The sequence below is a fragment of the Dioscorea cayenensis genome, chromosome 15 (assembly GCF_009730915.1).
Source record: "Dioscorea cayenensis subsp. rotundata cultivar TDr96_F1 chromosome 15, TDr96_F1_v2_PseudoChromosome.rev07_lg8_w22 25.fasta, whole genome shotgun sequence".
In the NCBI taxonomy this organism is placed as follows: Eukaryota; Viridiplantae; Streptophyta; class Magnoliopsida; order Dioscoreales; family Dioscoreaceae; genus Dioscorea; species Dioscorea cayenensis.
In genome coordinates, this window is record NC_052485.1 from 18944556 (window position 1) to 18957843 (window position 13288).

The window sequence follows — 13288 nt, forward strand, 5'->3', positions numbered from 1 at the left end:
ATTTTTTTCTCCATCTTTTCCCCAACTTGAGAGAGGGCTTCGGCTAGGGTTTCGAGGGGTATTGGCCAAGGTTTGGAGAGGTTCTACGGCTCCAACATCGTGATTCCTTAGGAAGAAGGTTGGTAGTGGAGCTTCCGTCGATGCGTATCCTATACCGGACGAGGGAATCCTTGGACGACGAGTAGAGGACTTTCCACAAGACCATCAACACGACTATCGAGGGGGTTTCTTTATGGATTCATTGCTTTTACATTCTATTTCTTTGATTGTACTTAGCTCCATGGAGAGCTAAACCCCAAGTGGGTACTCGGGTATTGTGAACCCTAGGATGTATTTGTTTCTTTGAACCTCTTTGTTATGCTTTCAATAAATTGATGTTTATTGTGAGTTACAACCTTGAATGCTTGATTGTATGAACATTTCCCCTAGAGTGACACTTGGGTTGAGATTTCTTGTTGGTAACCTTGTGAGTGAGTGATACACCACGAGCGTTAGACAAAGCTAGGTTAGAGAGGATTGAGAGGGTGAGTCGAGAGGTACAGGAGCGTCCCCTTTCCCCTCCAGCGTGATAGATTCTACCTCCATTTCTCGAGTTCTTTGCGGACATAATAGAGTGAATGGTCTAAGGGATGAACTTCCACTGGGGCTTAGTTGCGCGTGCAACGGAGTGAAGCGTTGAGGTGATCTTAGCATCTAGGGCTTAAGTGTGGTTAGGGACCTTCCACCTGGACCAAAGGGTTAGGTCTATAATTAGGAAGAGATTTATCACTTGGAATCCCTAAAGGTCATTGCAACTCTAGGCGAGTGCGAGGTGTTGAGATTGTTCGATTTCGACTCCGGGACATGTATAGAGTTAGGCATAGTTGACCTTAGATTTGGGACTATGTAATTAAGGATTTCCACAGGTCACTATTGCATTGATTAGGAAGCATAATAGAGGGTTCTTGCAATTGAAACAATTACCCTAGGTGGAGCATTATCCAGGTACCCTATCTTTATCGATTGCCTTACCCCTTCTTTACATTTGCTCTCTTACTTGTTGCTTTTACTGTTGTGAATTGAATCATTGTCACACTCATTATCATTGATCTTTCAAATAGCTAAGAATCGAATTAAGTATTTTTATTCCCTACTCCTGTGGATTCGATACCCGCTCACCCGGGATTATTACATCGATAAACCCGTGCACTTGCGGGCTATACGCTAGGGGATCTTGTCAAGTTTTTGGCGCCGTTGCCATGGAGCTAGGGGTTTAGAGATACTTTGCACTTTGTTTTCTTAGCTATTTCACCACACATTCTATTTCACGTCTTCTTATTCTATCATCGTTCTGATTTTCTTTTTCTTTCTTTTTGGTGCAGCTCCAGGTCATGACCCGAGGGAATCCATCAATACAGATTGAAGGAGACCCTGAGCTTGAACGTACACTTAGAAGAAAAGGGAATGAACCTGTGCAAGAACAGCATAATTCAGCTAATTTGGAAGGAGAGGAATCTTAAAACATGGCAGAACAGAATGAGAAACAGCGAACACTATCTGATTATGCCAGACCTTCAGTGTTGGGGACACAATCGAGTATTGTGCGTCCCCCGATTACAGCTCAGAACTTCGAGCTAAAGCCGGCATTCATCCATATGCTGCAGCAGTCCGCACAATTCAACGGTTTGGCCGATGAGGATCCAAATAGTCATATAGAGAACTTTCTCGAGGTGTGCGACATGCTAAAGATAAATGGGGTTACGGATGACGCCATCAAATTGAGAGCCTTCCCATTTTCCTTGAGGGGAAAGGGAAGCAGTGGCTACACTCATTACCTAGAGCATCAATCACTACATGGGAGAAGATGGTAGAAGCTTTTCTAGGCCGTTATTTCCCTCCCGGAAAATCAGCAAAGCTTAGGAATGAGATCTCATCCTTTCTTCAGTTGGAATTGGAGTCTCTATTCGAGACATGGGAAAGGTTCAAGGAGCTCCTGAGAAAGTGTCCGCAACACGGATTCCCGGAGTGGATGATTGTTCAAACCTTCTACAAAGGTTTGAACCCGAGCACAAGGCAACTCTTGGATGTGACAGCAGGAGGTACCTTAGGTAGTAAAACCCCCGATGAGGCTCGTCAATTAATTGAGGAAATGGTAAATAGTTACCAATGGAATCCTAGAGAGAAGAAAAAGGTGGCCGGTATCCATGAAATTGATGCGGTAACCTCATTGGCAGCGCAAGTAGAGAGTCTGAGTAAGAAGCTAGATCTCATAGCTTCGAATAGAGTTGCGGCCGTGACCAATTGCACCGGTTGTGGTGGAGGACATGCCCCCTCCAATTGCTCGATCGTTATTGGTGATGTTTCTTCAGTGGAAAACGTTGACTTTGTAGGTAATGGCATGTACCTCAAGGGAACCCATATAGCAATACTTACAATTCAGGTTAGAAGAATCATCCCAACTTTTCATGGAGTAATCAAGGACCACAAAAGGCCATGGTGCCACCGGGTTTCCAACAACAACAAGCCCCCCAAGTGGAAAACAGAATTTCAGGCTTGGAAACCCGAATGACGGATTTAGAGAAGCACTTGGCTAGATTTGTTCAATCTGCAAATACACTGTTTGAATCAGTGCAGGCTACACTCCGCAACCACACCGCCTCTTTGCACAACCTTGAAAATCAGGTGGGGCAAATTGCGAAGTCTCTCTCCGAAAGGCCACATGGAAGTTTACCAACCAATACGGAAACCAACCCTAGAAAACATGTGAAGGCGATCACTTTGAGAAGTGGTCGTGAGGTTGAAGGGAGGCTTCCGAGTGAGAAGCCGAAAGAACACGCACCCGAGGTTGTAAAGGTTGAGGAGGGAGCGAAGAAAGAGAAAGAGGTGGCATCCCCACCTTTCAAGCCAAGAATCCCTTATCCCTATAGATTGAAGAATGACCAAGGGGATGAACAGTATAAGAAGTTCCTGAGTTTATTCAAACAACTCCACATAAACATTCCTTTTGTAGAGTCATTAGCTCAAATGCCTAAGTATGCGAAGTTCCTGAAAGACTTGTTGACTAACAAGAGGAAGTTGGAGGAGAGTGCTTCAGTGGTGCTAGATGCTTCATGCTCTGCGGTGCTGCAAAAGAATATGCCGAACAAGAAGAAAGACCCGAGAAGCTTCATTATTCCGTGTAACATCGTCAACTTAGGTGAAGAAATGGCACTGGCGGATTCAACATCATGTATCAACGTCATGCCATACACTTTTTTCCAAAAGCTATGTTTACGAGAGCCTAGGCCTACTCGGATGACTTTACAATTGGCGGACCGAACAGTGCGACATCCGAGAGACATCATTGAAGACGTGCTTGTCAAGATGGACAAGTATATTTTCTGGTTGACTTCGTAGTGCTAGATGTCGATGAGGATGCGGATGTACCCTTGATACTTGGGAGACCGTTCTTGCGGACTTCCAAAGCATTGATTGACATGGACGGCGGAGAGCTCACATTGAGAGTTGGAGATGACAAACTCACTTACCGCCTTGCTGAAGCCATGCGGCATTCTCTCAATTTTGATGACACTTTGTATTTCCTAGACACTACTGATGAGCTTGTTGATGAATACATGCAGGAAATGTTCAACCCGGATCCATATGAAGGTTTGTTCGACCAAGAGGAGAGTAATGAAGAAGTAATGATGCTTGGATCGACTGAAGAAGTAACATCTACCCCGGGGATATTGAAGAAGGTGCTACGGAAAATGAAGAGGGCTAGGAGACGCCACCAAAAACACTCCAAGATTGTTGGAGACGTACATGAACCGAGAAGGTTGGATGAACCAATGTTAGGTGGTCCGAAGCCCGATAATACATCCTCTACCCTCAAGAGACTTTGCACATCATGCTTCCAAGTGATGGGTAAAAGGGCATCCTTCATTCATGAACCCCCGTGAGGTAAGACAAAGTACGTCAAGCTAAGTGACGTTAAACAAGCGCTTCTTGGGAGGCAACCCAAGTGTTTACTGTTTTCTTATCTTTTAGTTTAGTTCGTTTGCATGAATAATTCGTTAAGTGTTGATGTCTGATCTTTTAGATGCTTGTGCTGCGATTTTATTGTGGGTTTTACAGTCATTGTGTGCTTTATGAGGAATTGGCGAAAGTTTGGTCGTTTGGGTTATATTTCATGTTTTTCACTGGTAAAATTTGCATATTAGGGCAGGCTCTGAGTGTGTAAGCATGTTCAGAAATTTTCTGCAGAGGCTGCAGATTTTTTCTAAGTCATCCACAGAAAACACACGGACGTGTGGAATTTCCACACGGCCGTGGGTGTATACTGCGAGCCGATCCAGAGATGGCACAGGGCGTGCGGTTGCCCCTGTGAATGATCATGCGACTGTGACATGCCCGTGGGTAATTTCCACACGGGCGTGTGAATTCCTGCAGAGTTGGGCAGAATTTCCCGAGAGCACACATGGGCGTGGACTCGCCCCTGTGTGCGACCTTGTGAACCACGCACGGGCGTTGGTAATTTCCGCACGCCCGTGTGATACTCTACAGAGGAGTTTTCTCCATCCCGAGAAGACACAGGGGCGTGCGGCTTCCCCTGTGAGTTTGGCATGTGAATGCCGACGCCCGTGGGGAATTTTCGCACGGGCGTGTGTAACATTTAGTATTTTTCTCGGATGTCCAGAGAAGCCACAGGGGCATGCGGCTGCCCCTGTGATTCGGGAGCACGGGCGTGGATGTTTTCCGCAAGCCCGTGTGAGAACAGTCAGAGTCAAAGGAGCATTTTACCGAAAGAGCACATGGGTGTGCGCACGCCCCTGTAGTGCTTTTGAAGTGGGCACACGGGCATGGGGAATTTCCACACGCCCGTGGGGATGCACAAAACGCCAAAAGTCGTGAGTTCTGTTTAAAAGAGGATAATTTCTTTCTCTCTTCACGACTTCCATTCGCCTGAAAACACTCTCACAGTATTCTCCGAGTTCAGAGTGCTAATTTGGTGGGATTTTAGTGAAGTTTTCTGGCCGGTTCTTCATTTTCTGACTCCCTCTCATCGATAAGTTTTGTTTTTATCATCTCCCTTGCCAATTCATGGTTTCTAGCTATTAACCTGGTTAATAATGCTTCGTTTCTTCAATTGGAAAGACGATTTATGTTTAGAACGAAGTTAGAAGTATTATTAAGTTGTATTTTTGGATTGTTGAAGTGTGGTCGTGCGGTTGTCACGCCCCATGGATCCACACGGGCGTGCGGAAATTCCACACGACCGTGTGGATTTCTCCAGCATTGGTTTATCAACTTGTTTGATCAATTTCATTTAAATCTTGCAGATTATGGCACCTAGGTCAAAGAAGCAAGCCGATAAGAGACCATGAGAGTCATCTCCTGAGCCTGAGGGCATGCGGTTTGCAATTCCAGAGCATCAGGTTCGCTATGAGCATCTGTCGAGGCTCCGTTTTGGCAGACTCGATTCTTAGACACGACTATATTGCGAGATTTGAAGTAGGGAGATGAGTTTGCTATTGAGATCGAGGATCTCGTTTCAGAGGGTGGTTGGCGGCAGTTGTTGACGATTAGAGAACCAGCCATTCGAGAGTTTGAACTGGAGGTGCTCTCATCATTCGAGTTTGATAGATCATATGCGAGCTTTGACAGTGTGGACACCATTCAGTTCAGAATATTTGGACACCACCATAGCTTGAGCATTACGCAGTTTTTAGTACTACTGGGCTTGTACGAGGAGGCATTTACAGATACAAAGGAGTATGCACAGTTACCGACTGATTACCCTGGAACCTTGACCCCGCAGAGAGCTTACAGAGTGTTATGTGGTCAAGGTCAGTACGAGCCGGGGGTGTCCAAGGCCACGTGCCTTTCTCGACCTGCATACAAATACTTGTATGCCATTATGAGTAGGTCGGTGAATGGCCGTGGTGATAGCACTGGTGTCCTGAGCCGTCAGGAGCTACTGTACTTGCACTCGATGGTACAGCGTGTACCGATTCACTTAGGGCACATCTTGGAAGAGTACATCAGACATTAGGGACACTATACTAGACTGGGAGCGATCTTCTCGGGCCCCTACATTACGAGATTATTGCTGGGCATGGGTCTCTTGGATTCGATTCGCGGAGCCGAGAAGACGAGTGTACCTGCCCCCCCTGAGTATAGAGACGATACGGATGATGGGCATGGTCCGCAGGGTTCGGACAGGAGATTTTGCTTTAGTACTACCGACTCGAGGAGATAGCCGAGGATGAGGGTGATGAAGCCGGAGCATCTTAGCCCGCTCCCGAGCCTCAGCCAGCAATGATGGAGACCGAGGCACCTCCCGAAAGGCGGAGGAGCCACTCCCGATGACACAAGGGTGGTCCGAGTGAGAATGCTATAAGGGTGGTCCGAGTGAGGGTTTCGAGATTAGGGCTATCGCAGTGCTACTCGAGTACACGAGTTCATGTCGCATTTTTGATGTGTTACGTGAGCTTTTAAGAGCGAGGCGTCGCCTCATCATTTGTATTGCGACCGAGATCTCCTACGGCCTCCTTAGTTCCTCTAGCACCTTCATCCTCTACCCCGGCACCGGTAGACCCACTATGTGCTTCACCGAAAGCAACTCTGCAGACACAGGCGCTGAGGAGCGACACCGACACTTGATTTTCCTTTACTTTACTTTCTTGCATTTTATTTTTATTTTTCTTGTTCTTAGACTTGTTCACTCAGAAAGGATTCTCCTTCTGAGTTTATTTTCATTTTTGCATCATCAAGTTGTATTCATTGCTTCATCTTTTATATACACTCGATTTATTTTGTCTTTATTGAGCTTCACTGAACCCCCTCGTGTATGCGTGCAGATTGTCTTGTCTTCTTGGGAATTGAGACTTAGTCATGGGCACGGCCAGGGTACTGAGGTACTTGGTTGTGTGAGCTTCACAACCCGTTAGAACACTACTCCCAATGAACTAGCTTCATCAAACGCCACACTAGGAGTCAGGGGAGTATTGTTTTGATTGCTTCTCCCACATTTGCTTTTGAATGATTTATATTTTGAGAGAGCTTGCATTTGTACATTTGGGGACAATGTACAACTTAAGTGTGGGGGAGGAGTTTCATAGTGTACACATCTTTTCTATTGTTCTTGATTGTTATATGCTCACATAGCCAATGGCGGTTCACCTTAGTTGCAATGATTGTATTCTTGAGTCTAGGAGAATTGTTAACATTGAATGTTTTCATGCTCTAGTTCTTGCTTGAATTTTTAGGAATTTTTGCCCGATTTACACTCAGTGCACTACTCACTCTTTGAACTCTATTGGAAACTCATGTTCGATGTTAAAGGGACTAGTTAGGTTTATTTTCTTGTGATAAACTCTAAAAAGGAACAAAATAGTTTTATTGTTTATTTGTGGTTGTAGGGTGGAAAGAGCTACCACCTATGAAGTATGAAGCTACTCTCATAAGTCGGATACTAGCTATGCCCTAACGAGAGAAAGAACTATCTCATAGGATGAGTGAAAGCTACCACTCGGGTAGAAAGAGCTACCACCTCGAAAGTGTGAAAGCCACCTTAGCGGCCGCTTTGGAGAGGGCTACCTTAGAGGATGTGTGAAGCTACTACCATCTTTGAAATTGTTGTCTCTGGTGTAGTTAAATAAGTCCCTTATACTTAAAGCTTTGAGGAGTATACCTTGGGTTGACTTGAGTGAGTCCACACACTTTCACGATTTCGGGTTTGTTGTCCTTTTTTATTCAAGTTTTTATCTAGAGTTTCGATTTTTCACATTTAGTGTTGAAATTTCCCTCACTTGTAGAATGCCCTCTTTGTATACTTTGGTGAACCTAAGGCCAAGCACTTCCAATATTTTCTTCATTGATGCACAGAATGTTTAATTTTTTCTTGAGGACAAGCAAAAGCTTAAGTGTGGGGGAGTTTGATAAGTGCTTGTGTGATATGAATGCGAAGCATTCTTTCCTTATGTTGAGCATTACTTTTCTTGGGTGTTTACACTAATATGTGTGTTTTTATGTTACTTTTATGCAGATAGGGTTGTGAGGCCGAGTATGAATGAAATAGGCTAATGTGAATCATAATGCACCAATTTTGGAGGAAATCTTGCTAAGGTTCAAATGCGCAGACATAGGTCAGGTGTGAGATGCTAGAGTGTGCGCCAACCTCCTCGTATTCGAGTGGGCACATCCATTTGGAGGGGCACAAACGCAGTCACACTTGAGTATTCAGACTTATGCACATAGAATAAGAGCTCCACCAACGTGTACACCATTGAAGAAGCAAGTGATCCACGATGTGAACGTGTGCCCGTTTGCGTTACACCGATGAAAATATGGAATTGGGAAGCTATTCAGGTCGAATCATCGTAGCGAGCAATCGTATCAACATTATAGCAGACCTTTGCTGTCACGGCCGAGAAATCGAGGCGAGAGAATCCACGGGCGTGTGGAAATTTTTTACGCCCGTCCGGAAATTCCGCACGGGTGCGTGGAGCATCCACGCCCGTGTAGTCGCCCGATTCCAGCCCTATTTAAAGCCGATTCAGCCCCGATTTTGGTATTCTTTTTCTCCATCTTTTTACCCAACATGAGAGAGGGCTTGGCTAGGGGTTTCAAAGGGTATTGGTCATGGTTTGGAGCGGTTCTACAGGCTCCAACATCGTGATTCCTTTAGGAAGAAGGTCGGTAGGGGAAGCTTCGGTCGAGGCGTATCCCTATCACTGGGACGAGGGAATCCTTTGGACTGACGAGTAGAGGAATTTCCACAAGACCATCGACCACGACTATCGAGGGGTTTCTTTATTGATTCATTGCTTTTTACATTCTATTTCTTTGATTGTACTTAGCTCCATGGAGGCTAAACCCCTAGTGGGTACTCGGGTATTGTGAACCCTAGGATGTATTTGTTTCTTTGAACCTCTTTGTTATGCTTTCAATAAATTGATGTTTATTGTGAGTTCCAACCTTGAATGCTTGATTGTATGAACATTTCCCCTAGAGTGACACTTTGGGTTGAGAGTTCTTGTTGGTAACCTTGTGAGTGAGTGACACACCACGAGCGTTAGACAAAAAGCTAGGTTGGAGAGGGTTGAGAGGGTGAGTCGAGAAATGCAGGGGCGTCCCCTTTCCCCTCCGGCGTGATAGATTCTACCTCCGTTTCCTCGAGTTCTTTGCGGCCCGTAATAGAGTGAATGGTCTAAAGGGATGAACTTCCACTGGGGCTTAGTTGCGGCGTGCAGCTGGGTGAAGCGTTGAGGTGATCTTAGCATCTAGGGCTTGAGTGTGGTTAGGGGACCTTCCACCGGACCAAAGGGTTAGGGTCTATAATTAGGGAAGAGATTTATCACTTGGAATCCCTAGAGGTCATTGCAACTCTAGGCGAGTGCGAGGTGTTGAGATTGTTCTATTTCGACTCCGGGACATGTATAGAGTTAGGCATAGTTGACCTTAGATTTGGGACTATGTAATTAAGGATTTCCACAGGTCACCATTGCATTGATTAGGAAGCATAATAGAGGGTTCTTGCACTTGAAACAATTACCCTAGGTGGAGCATTATCCGGGTACCCCATCTTTATCGATTGCCTTACCCCCTTCTTTACTTTTGCTCTCTTACTTGTTGCTTTTACTGTTGTGAATTGAATCATTGTCACACTCATGATCATTGATCTTTCAAATAGCTAAGAATCGAATTAAGTATTTTTATTCCCTACTCCCTGTGGATTCGATACTCGCTCACCCGAGATTATTACATCGACAAACCCGTGCACTTGCGGGCTATACGCAAGGGGATCTTGTCAAGACAACACCTCGAGTGCCATTTGCTCATAGGTGTTGTCGGTGATCTGAAAATAGGCGATGCCATGCCTCAGCACTCAATAACTACTGCACTTCAGCCTCAAGTAATATCTCACATAAAACATCCCAATTTATCGTCTAGATTTATGAAAAGCGTCGACAGAGAGAAAGGCGTTTTTGCTCAATATGAGGGTGAGTATGGAATGTGATATTCTTCCTCGGCATTCTTAGTACAGAACAAGTGAAACAAATTAGTTAAAAACATGGAAAATCAGGCAGGACACAATCGTGCTAGGGAGCATAGTGATCGTCTCCTTGTGATGACGATGCGTGTCAAAAATCGATCATCATCCCTAAAAGAACTATGACACTGAGCCGCCATCGATTCAAACAACCATGCTATCGAAAGCGAACTACATCTCATAAATGAACTCTGGGGGACACAAATCACAAACCCAAACTTTGCAATTCTAAGATACTCAAAAGAAAATGACAATCACTTACCCGATCCAGAAAGGAGGATGAACAACAAGAAAAAAATCATCGAGAAAAAAATTCGCGATGAAACCAACAAACAAAGCATCGCACTTTTATAGGCCTAATGAGGAGAGGGACAGTCGAACGGTGTGGGAGAAGAGATGCGATGAAAAGATGCGGATGTTGGGTGTTAGGGTCTTAAAAGGAAATGGCGAAACCCTGCACGAGTGTTCCCCGATCACAAGGGTTAGGCGAGAAAAACCGAGGTTGAGACACGATCATGTCACCAAGTGTGCCAACCCAGATGAAAATCTCAGAAGAGTGATGAAAATTCAAAACAGTCATGACACACTCATGCCTGGTGATTAGAAAATGTGTCACTCCGTGCCACACTTGTGTCAAGCCCGTGTTTATCCTTGAAAATTTTTAAAAATCGTAGCGAGTGAAAATCAGCGTGTTACGCCCGTGTTATGCACTGAAATTTTTTTCTAAACAAAAGCTTTTCCCTCCCCAATAAACATCAAGGTACATGGTATAAAGTAAAAACAATATCGAACAAATGCCGAAATCATAGGGATCTTGAGAAAATCATAAGAGAGTGCGAGATGACATGCAACAAGATGACCAACGATCCAAAAACAAAAATAATAGTCAAACACGAGAATTACAAACAAACAAAAATTAATAAAACAAACAAATTACTTGTGTTGCCTCCCAAGAAGCACTTGTTTAACATCACTAGCTTGACTTACCTATTTTATGCATAAGGAGGTTCGTGAAATCATGGCCTCTCTTGGCCACTGTGACACAATTGCAAGTATATGGTAATAACATGTTAATCAAATGGACCTCACCAAATGTCTAAGTAGCTGAATATTGAATATTATGCGGCACTAGCGGTGAGGTAGGTGGATTCTTCTTCCTAGATGTAACTTTCTTCCACCACTTTCTTGCTCTAGAGATTCGTTTCCTTGGTGGTTCTGTATCCTTGCTGGCCCCAAATCCAAACCTTGAGCTTCTTCTACTACCCCCTCATGTCTCTCATCATCCAATGTGGTATCCTCCAATAGATCAACAAGTTCATCTTTCATGGATGTCTCGTGCACAAAAATCGGGAGACAACCTAATCAACAACATCAACAAAAATAACATGTATCATCGAAGTCAATTGTATGCCTAACGGAGTCACGAAGTATGAAAGTGGTTTGTTCGACACCAACTCAAATTGTCACTCAGCCATCCTTGACATCAATGAGAGCTTTGAAAGTTGCCCTAGGTAATTGCACTTCAACATTGTCATCAATATCTAAAATGACAAAATCCACCAAAAATATAAAATTGTCCACTTTAACCAGTACATCTTCAATTATGCCCCTCGGTGGTCGGGTGGATTTATCTGCCCACTACAAAGGCATGTTGGTAGGTTTAGGCTCAATAAGCCTGAGGCTTTAAAAATTTTGTAGGGCTGAAAAGGCTCCCCGCAAGTCCACGGAGTTGTCAAAGTAATAAATCCCAGGTGAGTGGGCTATCGTATCCACGGGGAAAAGGGAATAAAAATACTTAATTTGCTTCCTAACAATATGAAAGATGAATAGTAATATGTGTGATAAGATTCAATTCTCAAAAGTAAAACAACCCGAAAGAGAGCAAAAGTAAAGTAGAAGGTAAGGCAATCGATAAAGATGGGGTACCCGGGTATTGATCCGCCTATGAAAATCATTTCAAGTGCAAGAACTCTCTATCATGCTTCCTAACTAATGCAATGGTGAGTCAAGGTCATCCTTTAATGCATGACTCTGAATCTAGTGTTAACCAAGCCTAATCCTCTACATGTCCCGGAGGAGAGGTTGAACAACCTCTCAACCTCACACTACGTAAGAAGGATTGCATTAAGCTCTAGGGATTCCAAGTGATAAATCTCTTCCTAATTGTAGACCCTAACCCTTGGTCCGGAAGAAAGGTCCCTAACCAAAAATTAATCCCTAGATGATAAAAATCACCTCAACGCTTCACTCCGTTGCACTCGCAACTAAGCTGCAGCGGAGGGTCATCCTTTAGCTCATTCGGCTCTATTACGTTCGCAAAGAACTCGAGGAACGGAGGTAGAATCTATCACACCAGAGGGGAAAGGGGACGCTCATGTACCTCTCGACTCACCCTCTCGACCCTCTCCAATCAAGCTTTGTCTAACTCTCGTGATGTGTCACTCACTCACAAAGGGTTACCACATGAACTCTCAACCCGTAGTGTCACTCTAAGGGAGTATTCAAACAATCAAACATTCAAGATTGGAACTCACAATAACATAAATTAATTGAAACCATAATAAAATGATTCAATGAAACTAATACATCCTAGGAGGGTTCACAAATACTAAAGTACCCACTAGGGGTTTAGCTCTCCATGTAGCACAATACAAACGATAATGAAATCAAATGTAAAAGAAAGCAATCCATCGGGAAACCCCCTCGATAGTCATGGTGATGGTCTTATGGATAGTCCTCTACTCGTCGCTAAGATCCCTTGTCCCGAGTATAAGATATGCCTCATTGAATCAATCCGACGGAGCCTCCCTTACCAACCTTCTTCCAAAGAGATGAGGATGTTGGAGCCATAGAACCTCTCCAAATCCCTAGCCAATACCTCTCAAAACCCTAACACCAGCCCTCTCTCAAGTTGGGGAAAAGATGGAGAAAAGAATCTTGAAATTGGGGCTGAAATCGGCCTTAAATAAGGCTAGAATCAGAATTTCCACACGCCCGTGTGACTCCTTTGTTTTGCTCCTTCTTCGACCCGGTCGTGAGCGATGCACTGCTACATTTATTTGCTATAGTGATTTCTACAGTATCCTGCTACAGTACGACCCGGAATACTCCCGAATCCATGCTTTCATCGAGGTAACGTAAACGGTCACATGTTCACATCGTAGAGCGTCTTGGTTCTTCACTAAACGGTCACGTTGGTGGAGATCTTCCTTAATATGCACAAGACAGAATACTAGGATGTAACTGCCTTCGTGCCCCTTCAAATCATTGCCT

General features: G+C 44.3%; 1 non-coding gene across 1 annotated transcript; it reads right to left on the minus strand.

Moving 5' to 3' along the window:
- Window positions 1–1891: 1891 nt before the first annotated feature.
- LOC120278242 lies at window positions 1892–1998 on the minus strand. The gene has a single exon (XR_005541584.1). It is a non-coding gene; the product is annotated as a small nucleolar RNA R71 (small nucleolar RNA).
- Between the last annotated feature and the right edge of the window lie 11290 nt (window positions 1999–13288).